We start from the raw sequence: 13,674 nt of genomic DNA, 5'->3' as shown, positions 1-13,674 counted from the left end.
GCTTTAATTTAGGAGATTGCAATCTGGAAAGGAGCTCCATGCCTGTCCACGCAGCCTTTCCTCCGAAGGAAGTGCATGTAGGGTATAGCAGAGGGAGCACAATGATAGAGGAGAGGCAGCGTATGGACGTGGGAGTGGAGCTATAGGAGTCCCTGGTGCAGAGGCCCAGGACTTGCAACCCTGCAAATAGAGCAGGCTGTGAGCAACGGGGGAAAGGTCTCCAAGCCCCACCACCTCTTTACTGGCAGGGGGAGCCAGGGAAACCCCTCAGTCCTGCCTCCTCCAGCCTCCTGCTCCCCACATTCACACTGGCAGAAAGAGGAAGGGCAACAGGAGCCAACCTTCGTACAACGCTCGGCAAAACTTCTCTACACAGCACCTTAACTGGAAGATAACATTATGATAATCTGCTTCACCAGACATGGCGAAAATGTTTGTTAGCTTGTAGAAATTGAGAGAGAAATTGCTCTGTTCTCTAAAAAACAGAGTAAGCCACAGCTTCCAACCCTAGCAGTGCATTCACTTATGCTCACCAGGTGTTAAATAAATAGCCTGCAGCAGGAACAGCCCAAGTTTTGTGACCAGTGTAATGTAATTATGCACCGTTGCTTCGTTCTTGGGGGTATACTTATTTAAAATGCATTAAAGAAATAAATCACTGTTGATTGTCCCGTCCCCCTTTCCTTTTAAGCTAGGCTGGGGCAATAAATCTATAAAAAGAGTGACTCCTGTTTCAAATAAAACCAACAAAAGCAGTAACAATGGGAGGCTCCCAAACTTTATTTCCAAAGTCACAGCCTTGCTTATTTTTCCATTAAATTATTTGCTACAATAGATACATGAAGTGGCAAGGATACCAAATGACCCTAATATACCTTTACAAAATTATCATCCTAAACTATCTGGAACCACGGTGTTCTGGCAGCTGAATGGTTTTCCAGTCTTGGGACTTACCCTTGACGATAAAAAAATGGATTGGTCACAGGCAGAGCAGGGGGAGGCTGAGCCTTCACATTTAGTAGTTGCAAATCTGCACTGACCTGTTTTCATGCAACGTAGAAAAGACAAGGTAGGATCCTGCCTCAAAGACTTTGAGGTCCAAGTCCCACAGACACCCGCTGTGCATGACCAGAACTGGCTTCATCACTGCAGCGAGTTTAACCAAAATCCGGGGAAGAAAGGACTCATTTATAGATGCCATGAGCCAAACCCATTAGCTTTATTACAGTTTCACCAACATGCGCGTGTGTGTGTGCACACAGACCCACAGTCATGCCTCTAAATGATGGGGTTGATGTTTCAAGGTGTCCAGGAGATGGGGGAAGAAAGAGGGGGTGAGGTTCTTCTGCCTCCCCTGCACTGTGGTTTTGGGGAGCAGCACAGGGGGCAAGTCCCATCACTGATCCAGGGCTGCCCGTACCATCCTCTTGTCCCGCAACTCAAAACACATTACTGGAAAGCATCCTCCTGGCTCCGCGAAGTCAAGGATCAGGCTTAAATTATACCGAATGGTATCACATTTCTACATAAAACCAACAAAACCAAACCGAAGATACTCCCAACGCATACCCCAGCCAGCTGGGGTTTGGAAATGATTTAGCCCATGCTCAGATACACCTTCCCAACATGAACAGTCCTGATCTCCTCCTAGGAAAGCCCTAAGTCACCAGTAACATGATCTGGAATAAAAACACTTACAAACATGCTTGTACAGAAAAACGCTTCTCAGATACTTTTTTCCTGCTCTGGCGTTAGTCATCAACCTCCAGAAGTATACAACACCAACTGAATTTAGCCTGGCCAGGAACTTCCGTCAAATATTTAAAGAAAAAATGGCCAGCAAGAGTCTGAGCAATCTCATGCGAGCATTTCTGTCACTGACACAAATCTTAATTCTCTAAGGATCGTCTCATATGCCAATGGGAAGCTCAGCAAGGGATGAGATTTTTAATCTAATCTGCTTTCAAAATAATTTTGTTGGCATTGATTGTGCTGAATTGTATCTATGGGAAAGAATTTAAAGTAAGAGCAAATACATACATATGTGACCCAGACAAGCAAGTGTCTCTTACCATTACTATTAGCTGATAATAACAAAGAACAACAACCTCAATATTAACGTTAGGTAAAATTACCTGGTCTCAGGAGCCAGCACACAGCTGTGTTTTTAAAAATTATTCCAACATATACAATATTAAGCAAAATTCTCAAAAGCGGCCTGGATTTAAAATTCTTTTGCTTGACTCTACCCCTATTCCCCCAGAAAACAACCCCTAAAATCTCAGCTGTCTGTAAGCCCAGCTGTTTCCTGGCTTTTCTATGCAAATTGTTCTCCCTGGATTTTATTGTGCGCATGTATATGTCTCTTAAAATGCACTCAAGTTTGAATTAGGGGCCCTACTTCCATCAAAGGGAATTCTTGTAAAATAAGCTTCATTCTCACAGTATCTGACACAGAATTATTATCCCATAACTCACGGGTGTCCTAGTGGTTCTGTATTAAACACAGCTCCGAAAAAGTCCCAGAGGGAAAAGCACATGAAGGGACACGAAGAGTCACTCGAATGTAAACCTGCAAAGCAAGGAATTTCACATCTCCTTGCCAACCCGCAAAGCATTTACCATGTGTCTGGGTGAGGACATGCCTCTTGCCTTATTTCTGAATTTTCACCTATCAGGATTAACTAAACACCGATTATATTATTGTGTAATTAGGTTAAATTAAAACTTAGCTTAAAGCAGGGAGCACTTTCTTTTCAATTCCAATCAAAAGCATTTGCTTAATTCTCAGTTTGATATTGGCATCTCTCTCCAGCATGACAAATTTAAAACTATTACTGTATGACAGCAGGAAAACCAGAAAGCAAAAGTTACTGTGGTAGCTGGTCAGAAAGCTCACAAACGATTACCAGAAAATGATGAGATTTCTGCTGCTGGTTTTCATGCATGTTCCCTCCCCAGTTTCCCACTGGCTTTCTGGCTTCCTGGCATCACATTGAACGCAAAAAAGAAACTCAAATGGTAAAAAGTTGCTCAAGTTATTTTTTTCCCCCACTAAATCTGCTACTAAGCTGCTTCAGCCGAATGCTGTACCATCCACACCGGTGTTGGCTCCCGACCACCCGTCCTCGCTGACCTTTTGTTCGAAATTTGCTTGAGTTTTGTTTCCAACAGAAATGTATGCATGTTGCACAGCAAACACCCACAGAAATTCCTGAAACCTAGAAATACCTATGATTCTCGAAGATTCTTTTAAAAGACCAAAGATTCTTTAACCAACTGCGCCTATTCAGCTTACCCTACAAAACAGCATTCACTATCACCTCTCTCATTTGGATAGCCAAGGCTGCACTGTATTTCAAAATACATACAATCCTGTATCATCAGCATTGAAATAGTCTAATTCATCTTATTTATCAAATGCCAGCTTTAGGCCAGAGTATTTTTATGGTCAAATCAGAAAGACCACACTGCTGCCCTAACACGCTGCTATGGTGCCAGTCTGAAGAGTTTTCTTATGTGGGTCTTGAATATTTTATGCGTAGACTTTGCAGTGTCTGACCCAAATACTGTCCTCGACCTCAGAAACGAACTCGCGTGACATTCACGGAGTTGCAAATGTGCGGACACCATCCGAGAGCAGAGTCTGCCCCGTGCTGTTTAGTAACTAAATGATAGTCTGTGGTAATAAAATATTTATTATGCTCTACACAATGCTGCAATTGAATTGATGTACTTCCTCCCCTATCCATCAGAGTACACTGAAAGCCCTCTTTAACTTCTACTCGAGAAGTCTCAAATTACACATCTTTATTTTTCTTACAGATTTTCCTATAGGATTGTGTATCTGCAAGGAACCATTTGGCTGTTAAGGCAGTTTACCCAGAAATGCAGAGTGGTGTTTGTTTTTTTCTCCCTGTTGTCTTAATTTCTCTGGAAAGATGTCCCTGGCAGAGTGTTCAGAATCAATTTCCTAAATACAAATATAAACCCACAAAATACACTGAACAGAGCAAAAAGCCACATTGCACTTAGTTACCCAGTCCTGTACCAGTCTCCAAAAGAATCCATCATGTGGCAGGAAAGGAAAATAGTAAAAGCTCTGTCTGTTATGATTGCTTAATCCTGCTGCCCAATACAGACCACTGATGCCCTCCTCCCCTCTGCTGTGCCGTGGCAATATTTCTGTTTCAGTGCTCTCAGAAACAGCTCAATAAACTGGGAACCCACTTGAAATGGCCGTAATTCCTGCCGCCACTGATAAGGCAAGGCCAAGCAATAAAGAGACGGCACCAGCGGGATCCTCAGTTTGGGTCCCCGCGAATTGGCAAGGGGAATGCAAAGGGATGCTCATCAAAGAGCTCAGTGTCCTTCGAGTCGGGGACCTTGCAGAAAACCCGTGTAGCAGAGGGCGGATGGGGTTGCTGGGAGGCGAGGGATCACACCCTGCCCTCCCTCAGTGGGTATGTTGCTGTTGGCGCCGAAACAGAGACCTGCAGGGGATGCAAGGAATTGAAATGGAAAAACCAGGAAATAAAATGTAAAAAGTGTATTGTAAGCAAGTGATTGAAGGAAGTAGCAGAGCCCTTAACAAATTGGTTATTTGTCTGGTTAGCTGATGCAGAAGTGGAACAGGAAATTAATTCAATATGCCACAGACTTACATTCCACTATTATTTTTGGGGTTTTTTCTTCCTTTTTTTTTTCCCCATATATATATAAGCCAAAAAGCAAAGTATTTCTGGGCAAGCTGGTAATTGGAGCTTATAAGATTCCAATTAAAAAGATCTAATCATTATTAGAGCTAGACTACAGACAGGCTTGGAAATGAAAGAATAAAATAAGACCAGTTAAGGAGAAAAGACCCTCTTCAGAAACCATTTGGCTGCCAGCAGTTCTTGATTTGTTGAAAAATATCCCAAACCAATAGGTAATACTATTACACTCATATAAACCTTTATGAACAAGTTACTACTCTCTGTGCCTTACAGGATATGGTGGCTTGCCAGTAATTTCGCTTTAAATATGAAAATGGATATCAAATCCAACTTTCTAGATATAATAATGGCACGGGAGATTGATGGTATCACTATGCTGCACAATGACTATTTAAAACCCTTTTGGCTGCACTTACAAAGCTCCAGTGACCTCCAGAACTATAGAAACTGTATGTAGTGTTAGGAGGAAATAAAATTAGCGATTCACAATGAAGAAATAAGCAATTCAGCATTTTTCAAAGAGGTACTGACTGTAGTTAGCACTTCTGCAATGACACCGGTACACAGCGTTGTGTTTAGAGAAGGAAGGAAGGAAGAAACACTCTGAATTTCCATAAATGAAATGTCCGCTGCCGAGACGATACTAATGGTACCGAGGGTGCCAGGGAATTGAAGTGGAATGGAAATAGATTTCTAGTTACCGGGAAAGTCAAGTTCTCCTAAGCGTCGTGGGGAACGTCACTCCCCCACTACGTGGTCACATCACACGAGTGGGCAGCAAGAACATGGCAAAAGGCAGAAAAGAAAGACAAGAGGGAATGAAGCTGGAGAAAGAAAACAGGAGGAGACATGAGAAGCTGAGACTAAAGCTGAAGGCAGAATGGATGGAGTAAGAAAAGCCAGAGAAAGACAGACAAAGCAGAGGAGGCACCCCCATCACACCTACTGCTGACTCACACATTTCGTGTTACTTTCATTATTTCTTTGTATTCCGGCAGCATCTGGCATCTGCCGCTGAGATCAGAGCCACGTTGTGCCAAGCGTGAATCAAGACCTTTCTGCTCATGAGCTGAAAATCCAAACAGACAAAAGGGAGAACAGAGCGAGGGACCTCACCAGTCCTGTCCGGTATGGCCAGCAACAAAACCCATCCGCTTCGCACCCGACCACCGTCCTGGTCATGCGGGGAAGACACAGAGCACATCTATTTTTTTCTATAGCAAGAGCAGATTCTTTCAACCGTTTTTTAAAAGCTCTCAGGATACATCTGCCCCTCAGTAAGGATGGGTCGAGTGCTTGGGTTTGTCAGGCACCATCTCTGCATTTGCTGCTGTAAGAAACCAGGATGTTTTCCCTGTGGTCCCCATCCCCAGAAGTTCAGTTATTACTGCATGGGTCTATGGAAGAGTGCGTCCACAGCCAACATTTAAGCTCATTTCACACCCATCAGGCTACCATAATCCTGGGGCTGAGGCTCCCGGGCTTGCCCTTGGACTGCCTTGCACCCTCTGGGCTTTGTAGTTTCAATTAACTTGTGGCTATAAAAAGTCAGGAGAGCATTCCTCTTGTATTGTACCATGGAGCTCTGCAGAACCAATTATTTTGCAAATAGAGCTCTAAATCATTAACAAAAAATGTTGATTATAGCATCTGCAATCATTATTTGGCCCATTACTTAAAAAGCTGGATGCAATAAATAGGATGGGGAATAGCTGGTATTACGCTTCCAGAGCTCAAGAACATGGGATGTCAGAAAATGGGCACTGCCTGTAACGGTTACACTTGGGCTCTATGAGTACTTTGTAATCAGACCAATACAATAAGTCCTTCATCCCCGAGCACTTAAAAAACAGCCAGATATCATTAAAAGAATGAAAATACTGCGGTATATTCTCCCAGCCTTTTTTCTTTTCTTCCTATTTGTTAGAACATTCATAAACTTACATTTTTACGTTTCCCCATTAGATTTCTTAGATAAATATTTTAACTAAGTCAAAATACCACAACTTGAAATGGGGATGACTTTTCTTTATTTACTTTCTTCCACGCCAGCCGCCAGCTCTGGGAGTTGTTCTTTCTAACGGCAGCTGCTGCAAAATGCCCCACATGTCCCACCGCTTTCCCCTCCCGCAGGCAGCTGAAGGCACACAGATGAGTCCCATCACCACCTCAGACTCCAGAAGACGCATTTATAGCAGGATACCATTTGCACGTGGCCTCCTCCATGCCATCTCCAGTGGCACCCGAGTGCAAAGTCAGGCTTGGAAGGCATCTTCCAACGACAACCTCGTTGCGTTGCCCTTACGACAGCCAAGCAGAGCACTCTTGCTGCAATTTTGCTGCTGTCAGAACCGAGTACCCAGATGTCTGTCCTCCATCCTGGAAAAATGCGTACATTTCTCAGGCTTTGGCAGCAACTCTGATCTAAAGCCTATCTGGAGTGGCCATGCGCTGAAGCAACCGACCATTGGGAGCTGTGCAAAGCTGCCCCCCTCACTGGCAGACGATGACACGGGCAGTTTATCCCTGGCTACTTGCTGCATGACTACAGGCCAGCTGCTGCAGCACACACAGATGTGCTCCACTAAGTCCAAAAGGATAATCCAGAGCTCCAGCATAAAGACACTGAGCTATGGCTAAAATATTACCAAGGTCCCACTCCCCCAAGGCAAATCTCTGACAGGAATCCAGGGCTCCGCAGCTGGAAGGATCTTGCTGACCAACTTCTTTGGGCCATGAAGTTCGAGAAACTTCACTCTTCAGTTGAATATAAGCTCTCTTTTAAATTCAGCCTAAATTTATCAATGTGGCTAGCAGCACACACAGCGTCTCTGGCAGGGTCTCCTGGTGTGTTCTGCAGAGGCATTTGTAACACCCCTCTCTGACAATTCCTCGCTTGATGCACGCATCTTTTCTTCGTGACTTGCACCATGCCAGTAGCTAACCAACATCCTTCTATCAAACATTTCTCATTTCCCTCCCCACCTCAATTATTTTGTCCTCTCAGAGCTTTTTTCCAGCCTCACGTCCTCGCCGTGGCCACGTTATCCCTTCCCTTCTTGCCTGATCAGGGGTTCTGTGCTGGCTCCTCTCCAACTCCGCACTTCGATGCAATCAATTCACTTAAGAGCCTGGCAAGCTGGTTTATTTTTTTTTTCCCATGTCTGTTTTACACAGTTTCAAAGCAATGAGGGGAAAAAAAAAAAGACATTTGTTCCAGTATGAAAAATAAAAATCTTACATTGCAGCAGCTTAGCTTGCCTATAAACAGGGCAGTTTTTGAAATAATGAATACAATAGCTGGTATGGTAAAACAGTACATGATGGAGGGTGCATGGAAAGGAGAGAGAATGGAAGTGCAACTTCCTCACCTGCCTCTAAAGAAAGATGCCAAATGAACCAAAATGAAGTAGAAAGTATGAACTTCTCTGACCTGTCTGAATTTTGATACAAAACTGCAAATGAATTATATCTCCTATTTCTGTTTTTAAACCTTTATCTTCACTATGGAAAAAAGGGGAAAAACCAAAGGTAAATGGAGTACAACATACAACTACGAGCAGGCAGTGGTAACTGAAGCATACTCTGTTAGCTTGTAATACTGGGTATACTGGTCATCACCAGGGCATCATGCCTAAAACAAAAAAAAAATCCAAAAAAGAGACCGTCCTTGTGCTACTTAAACCATTTTCTAGAAGATGATCACACCTCCTCACAATCAGCAAGCTTAGAGAGACTCGTCTCTGGTTTACCACTGAGACGAGATGGGCCATGCCCACGTATTCTGCAAGGTCCCTGCAGCCAAGCTGGCCACTGCGACCCCCTGCCCCGCGCCACCGGTCCCGAGCTGTGAGTCAGCTCTTCCCGCAGCAGCACTACTCTTCCTACCGCTGGCGTGGCCATTAAAAGGATTTTTTTCCTGCAGTTAGTTTATATGCTCCAGCTCATTAACATCTCCTAATACCAGAACTTGAGGCTAATTAGGCATGGCAATCCTAAGGAACATATTCTCCGTACATCTTCCCAAAGCAGGATGCTCCTTGGCGGCCCAGCTATAGCTCCACATGCTACCATGAGGGTATCACCCTGGAAATAAAAATACTACAGGATCCTACATATTACACAGCAGGGATCCCATACTTGTTAGTTGATGGCACAGTTTACAGGCTGTTTTGCTTAAAAATTGGAAGCATATCTGTCATCAAGGCAGATTCCTGCTCAGCAGCCTCAGGGAGTTTCCCCAATAATTATCAATACACCAGGGCTTTCACAATAAAAGCTACTGACTTGAGAATGAAGGGGCAAAGTGGTTAGAAAACTTAGGAGACTTAAATAAAAAGCATTTCACAGAACAATGCTAGTGGGAATTTTCTCCCTGTGGCTACAAATGCACAGGAGCAAACAGGCTGCAGGGTCTGAGACACACTTCATGCACAGAACTACTCCTAGGAACAGGCTGTCCATCTACACATCACCTAAGAGTAACACCCACTACAGCAACAGGTACCCAAGGAACACCAAAAGACGAACAATGGGAGCTATGATCAACACCAACCACTTCTTTAAGCACAGGAGCTCACGAACCTGGTTTCCCACATGTCTTCTGGACCATGCAAATGCTGACCAAAGCTTGTCCAGAACTGGGACATTTTAAAGCTACCTCTGCCCATTGAATGCCTCATGTTGTAGGTTTTTCTTCAGTGCAAACATTTCTGTGGTTCTTTTCTTCTGCCTGTTTTCAAAGATCATCACCTCCAACACCTTCACCCTGGGTCCTAAATGGCTCCAAGAGTTCACCAGTTGTGAAGGAAGAAGGCACTGGATAAATTTCTCTGGTCACCATTTCAAATTCCTGTAGCCCTCATTTCAACATCTGCTTTTTATAACTAAAAGCAGCGATACTTGAAAAGCATCTTTTAAATAACTACAGCAAAAGGTACACACAGATACTGTATTTTCATCCTAAAGCACCCCACGAATGCACGCCTAACACTTCCCTTCGCCAATCACTGGAATACAGGGACCTCTGAGGAATCAAAATACAACTACAGACAGCACAAAGGATGACTTCATGCCTTCCCACTCTTGAAAAAATGTTGTGGCATCTTTACTGATGATGAGAAGAACAAATGGAGGAGCTGTGTCCACGGGTGAGGATGCAGCATGCCACCGTGAGGGGAGCAACAGAAGTGATGGAACAGCAGTGTCCCCCTCTGAATCACCTGCAGCAATTCCTCTGTTGTGGTTTTTTCTCCTCCTTTCAAATCCTTCCTCTGAGAACTGAGTGAGCCTCAACGTTGGAAACGTGAGCCAAATTCACTGCCCGGGGCAGCAGAGACCTGCCTTCAGCTGCCCTCTGAGTTTCATTTTTGGAACAGATTCATTTCCAAAAACTCCTATAAACCTGGCTGTATTGGTCCACAGATTACGACATGGAAATGTGAAAAATTCCTGGACAGAGATGAAACGTCCTCCAAAACCCCTAATTTGAAGGCAGCCTAAATGCAAACTTTCCCTCGCTAGACACCTTGACATCAAAATGTTTATCCACTCTTCCTCTGGAGCTCTTTCACATCAACAACACACAGCTCCAGCCAACTATAAAACTTCCATGTGGGGAAAATGTGCCCAAAACTCCAGGAGGAAAAACAAAACAAGGCGTTTCATTTTCGGCCAGCTCAGTCCAAACTGGAATTTTGTTTGTTTTGAACTGACCGAGCCATTGGCGTGTCAGAGTCCAGTGAGGCATTAACCCGCTTTACTAAGCAAGCAACGCATCCAGCTCCTGGGCACAAAAGCACTGGGCTTGGCACCGAAATTAAGACTGGGGCTCTGAAGCTTGGCTCTACACATGTACCACGAGCTATGGCATGGGTTCCCACACCTCCACAGGCTCCCAGCCCGCTCCCAAGGAGAACCAGCGCTTTTGAAGGAGCAGAAAACAAAGCAGACTGTCATCTGCAGAGGTGCCAGGGTTTTGTTTACCTCCGAGCAAAGCTGGCATCGTGGGCCAAGCCGTCATACTTCTGCGCTCCGTGTTTTGGTGTATGATCCTTGGCAAAGCAGTATGCTTAGCGCGTAAGCTATGAGAAATATAGTGTGAATTTTGCAGCGATACGGGGTTAATATTAATTGGACTGTGCTTGAGGAGTAGCTGTGCGAGCGGCACAGTTTTGTTCCTGTGCTCTCGCAGGGGATTAGCTGTTGGCAGAGCGGCGATGCCGGCAGGAGACTCCACCATCCGAGCTGTTTCCTGGCACCGGGCTGGTTTGGCTGGAGCCGCTTCTGACTCTTTGGAGAAGTAGGGTTTTTTTAAACATTTCTGAATTCTTGCAATGGCCTTGGAGCTGCTGTCCATTGGACGCTCACTTAGCCCCGCTGGAGACCGGCAGCCCTCGCCCCCTGAGAGCCCTCTATCATCTCACCTGCTACACACAAAGCACAGAGCAGTGTCCCACCTCGTGGTGATGGCTCACTAACATGCAATTAGCACCCAACGGGATGGGGACCGCTCTTTGTGTCTTCTGGCCAGATGTGCACTCACCAGAGCAGACCGCAGCAAAGAGGTGACACATGTACCCAGGCCACGAGATATGACCTACCTGGGATAGCTCTCACCCTTGCTCCATTACCAGTGTCCCAGATGAAGCCCTCCAGTCCATCGGAGAGCTCTGCTTCTACAGGTTTTATATCGATTAGATGACTTTAATTCATCTTTTACTGATTAAGGCTCAGATGTAATTATATAGCCAGTATATCAACACCTGCCCTCTCTTTGACAACTCCCAGACCACATCTCCCATTCACGCTGCGGATGTACTGGGGTGACACCAGCAAACGAGCCCCAGACGCTCTGTTACAGGGGCATGCTGCTACACTTCTTAAATCTTTGCAAGTATTTAAAAAAAAAAAAGCAGACATTTCTAAAAAGCATACGCAAAACACAGCTACTGAAGCTGTCTCTGCAGAGAAAGCCACCTTTGATGGAGCACACCCCACAGGTACGCAGGACTGCTTGCTGCCACCACCACGCTCGGATTGGGGGCAGCATTACCAGGGCTTTAAACTGAGCAGGCGTTTCTCTCCATCTTCGCTTTAAATAATAGTGTGCTGTTCCAGTATTGTACCAGTGAACTTGCAGTGACCCTGTCAAATAAATATTTTTCCCGAGGTAACACTGTTTTAAATATATTCATTTAGTACCCTTATTTGAAAACACTGGACAAATTAAATGACTGTAAAATTTGACTTTTCAGTATTTTGTATTCAGATAAACTCCTACAGCACCCTCTTCCATGGCAGCCAGCCCATATTTCCAAGTAACCAAAAATTTAAAAAGCTGACTATGCTTTTCAGTATCTATGCATTAATCATCCCTTCCAGTTCAAGAACTCTTTTTGAGTTCAAAGAAAAAAGTGTGAGGAAGAGGAATGTGTGTGCAACATACTCCCCTCCAAAAAAGCTGCAGCCTAACCATCCCGTACGGCCTTACATGCTCTTACCACGTACCCCATCCCCAACCAGGGATCCCCCACCGGCTGTATGAGGCTTCCCTATTGCTTGCATCAAGATTGGACTGTAAGAAGCATTTCTGCGCGACAAAGGGAAACCGTGAAGCTGGTGAAAAGACTGCTGAGTGAAGCCCTGTGCTCCAGAAGAAGTCACGTTAATTGAATGTGACTTCAAAATGTTTCAGATTCTCAGCAAGGATTTGGTAGCAGAGGAGAACCCGCTGTGACGGACTGTATTTCTAACACGGTATGAAAAGCCGTTTCAGTACAGCCTGCCAAAAAGTGTCAAACAGGCTAAAATATGCTTGTCGATAGATAAGCAGACAAAGCTTCTGATGGCAGGAGCAGGGAGGAGGGAGCGGGTCAGCCGTGGCCAGGGCAGTGCAGGGGGCTGCCCAATGGCCCTGGCGTTTCAGCGAGCACTGGGGGAGAAATGTTGCGTCGCAGAGTGCCCGATGCACACCTCTGGTTTTATTGCATTTTCCTTTGCTCTCGTATTTTGAGAAAGGTTAAATATGTCAAGCATTAGTTTACAAAACCTCTCCAATGAATCCTCTTACTCACACGATCCTTCTAAACAGTCCCAATCTCTTCAACTATGCAGAAGTGACACTATTAGCTTTGACCATTTCAGCTGCCACCTCTCAAAACTCGGGGGTTCCCATGCCACAGAGGCAGGGGGCTGACCTCCACACAATACCCAGATCAGGACACTACGGACACCCGCATAAGAGCTTTATCATATTTTCCATATTTTCTCACCCATTTTTCCTACGGCCTAACATCTTGTTTGATCTTTTGTGACTGCGGCTGCACGCCGAGCAGATGTCTTCATCGAGCTGTCTGCAGCGACCCTCGGGTCTTCTTCCCCAGTGGTTACAGTTCATTTAAAGCGCAGCAATGTGTACAAGGAGCTCGGACTGCTCCTTCCCGGGCGCCTAACTTGCGTTTGGCAGTGGTGACTTTCATCTGCCCCTGTGGTCCTCCTTCACTTAACTTCACCTCTGCCACCTTCTTCATGGGGCTGCCTCCCACCGGTGACGCTGTGCTGTCTCCTGCTGCCTCTGTGCCGCCAACTCACTGTCCACCTCTTTTTTCCAGATTATTAATGAAAGTATTCAGGCATACAGTCACAATGCAGATACTTAGAGCAGTCCAGCATCAACTTATTCCCTGAAAAAAAGCTAATGCTTTACTTGTTTTCTGTTGTAATCCAAAGCAAGCTTTTTTACCCCGTAATACTTGCTTAAACAGAGGCTATTTGAAAATCACAGGCTGGTTCTCTGAGATCTACCACTTTGCTGATGTACTATTTAAAAAAAAACCAGATTTGTGATTTTTGTTTTCCTCTTATCAGTCACATCCTTGTCACGTAGATATCTTTAACTGTGTTTTTTTGGAAGAGCTGGTACTCAGATGAGGCACACAACTGTCCTCCCCTCCTT

This window comes from Pygoscelis adeliae, unplaced genomic scaffold, assembly GCF_000699105.1.
Source record: "Pygoscelis adeliae isolate BGI_AS28 unplaced genomic scaffold, ASM69910v1 Scaffold4, whole genome shotgun sequence".
NCBI lineage: Eukaryota > Metazoa > Chordata > Aves > Sphenisciformes > Spheniscidae > Pygoscelis > Pygoscelis adeliae.
This window is presented reverse-complemented; position numbering follows the sequence as displayed.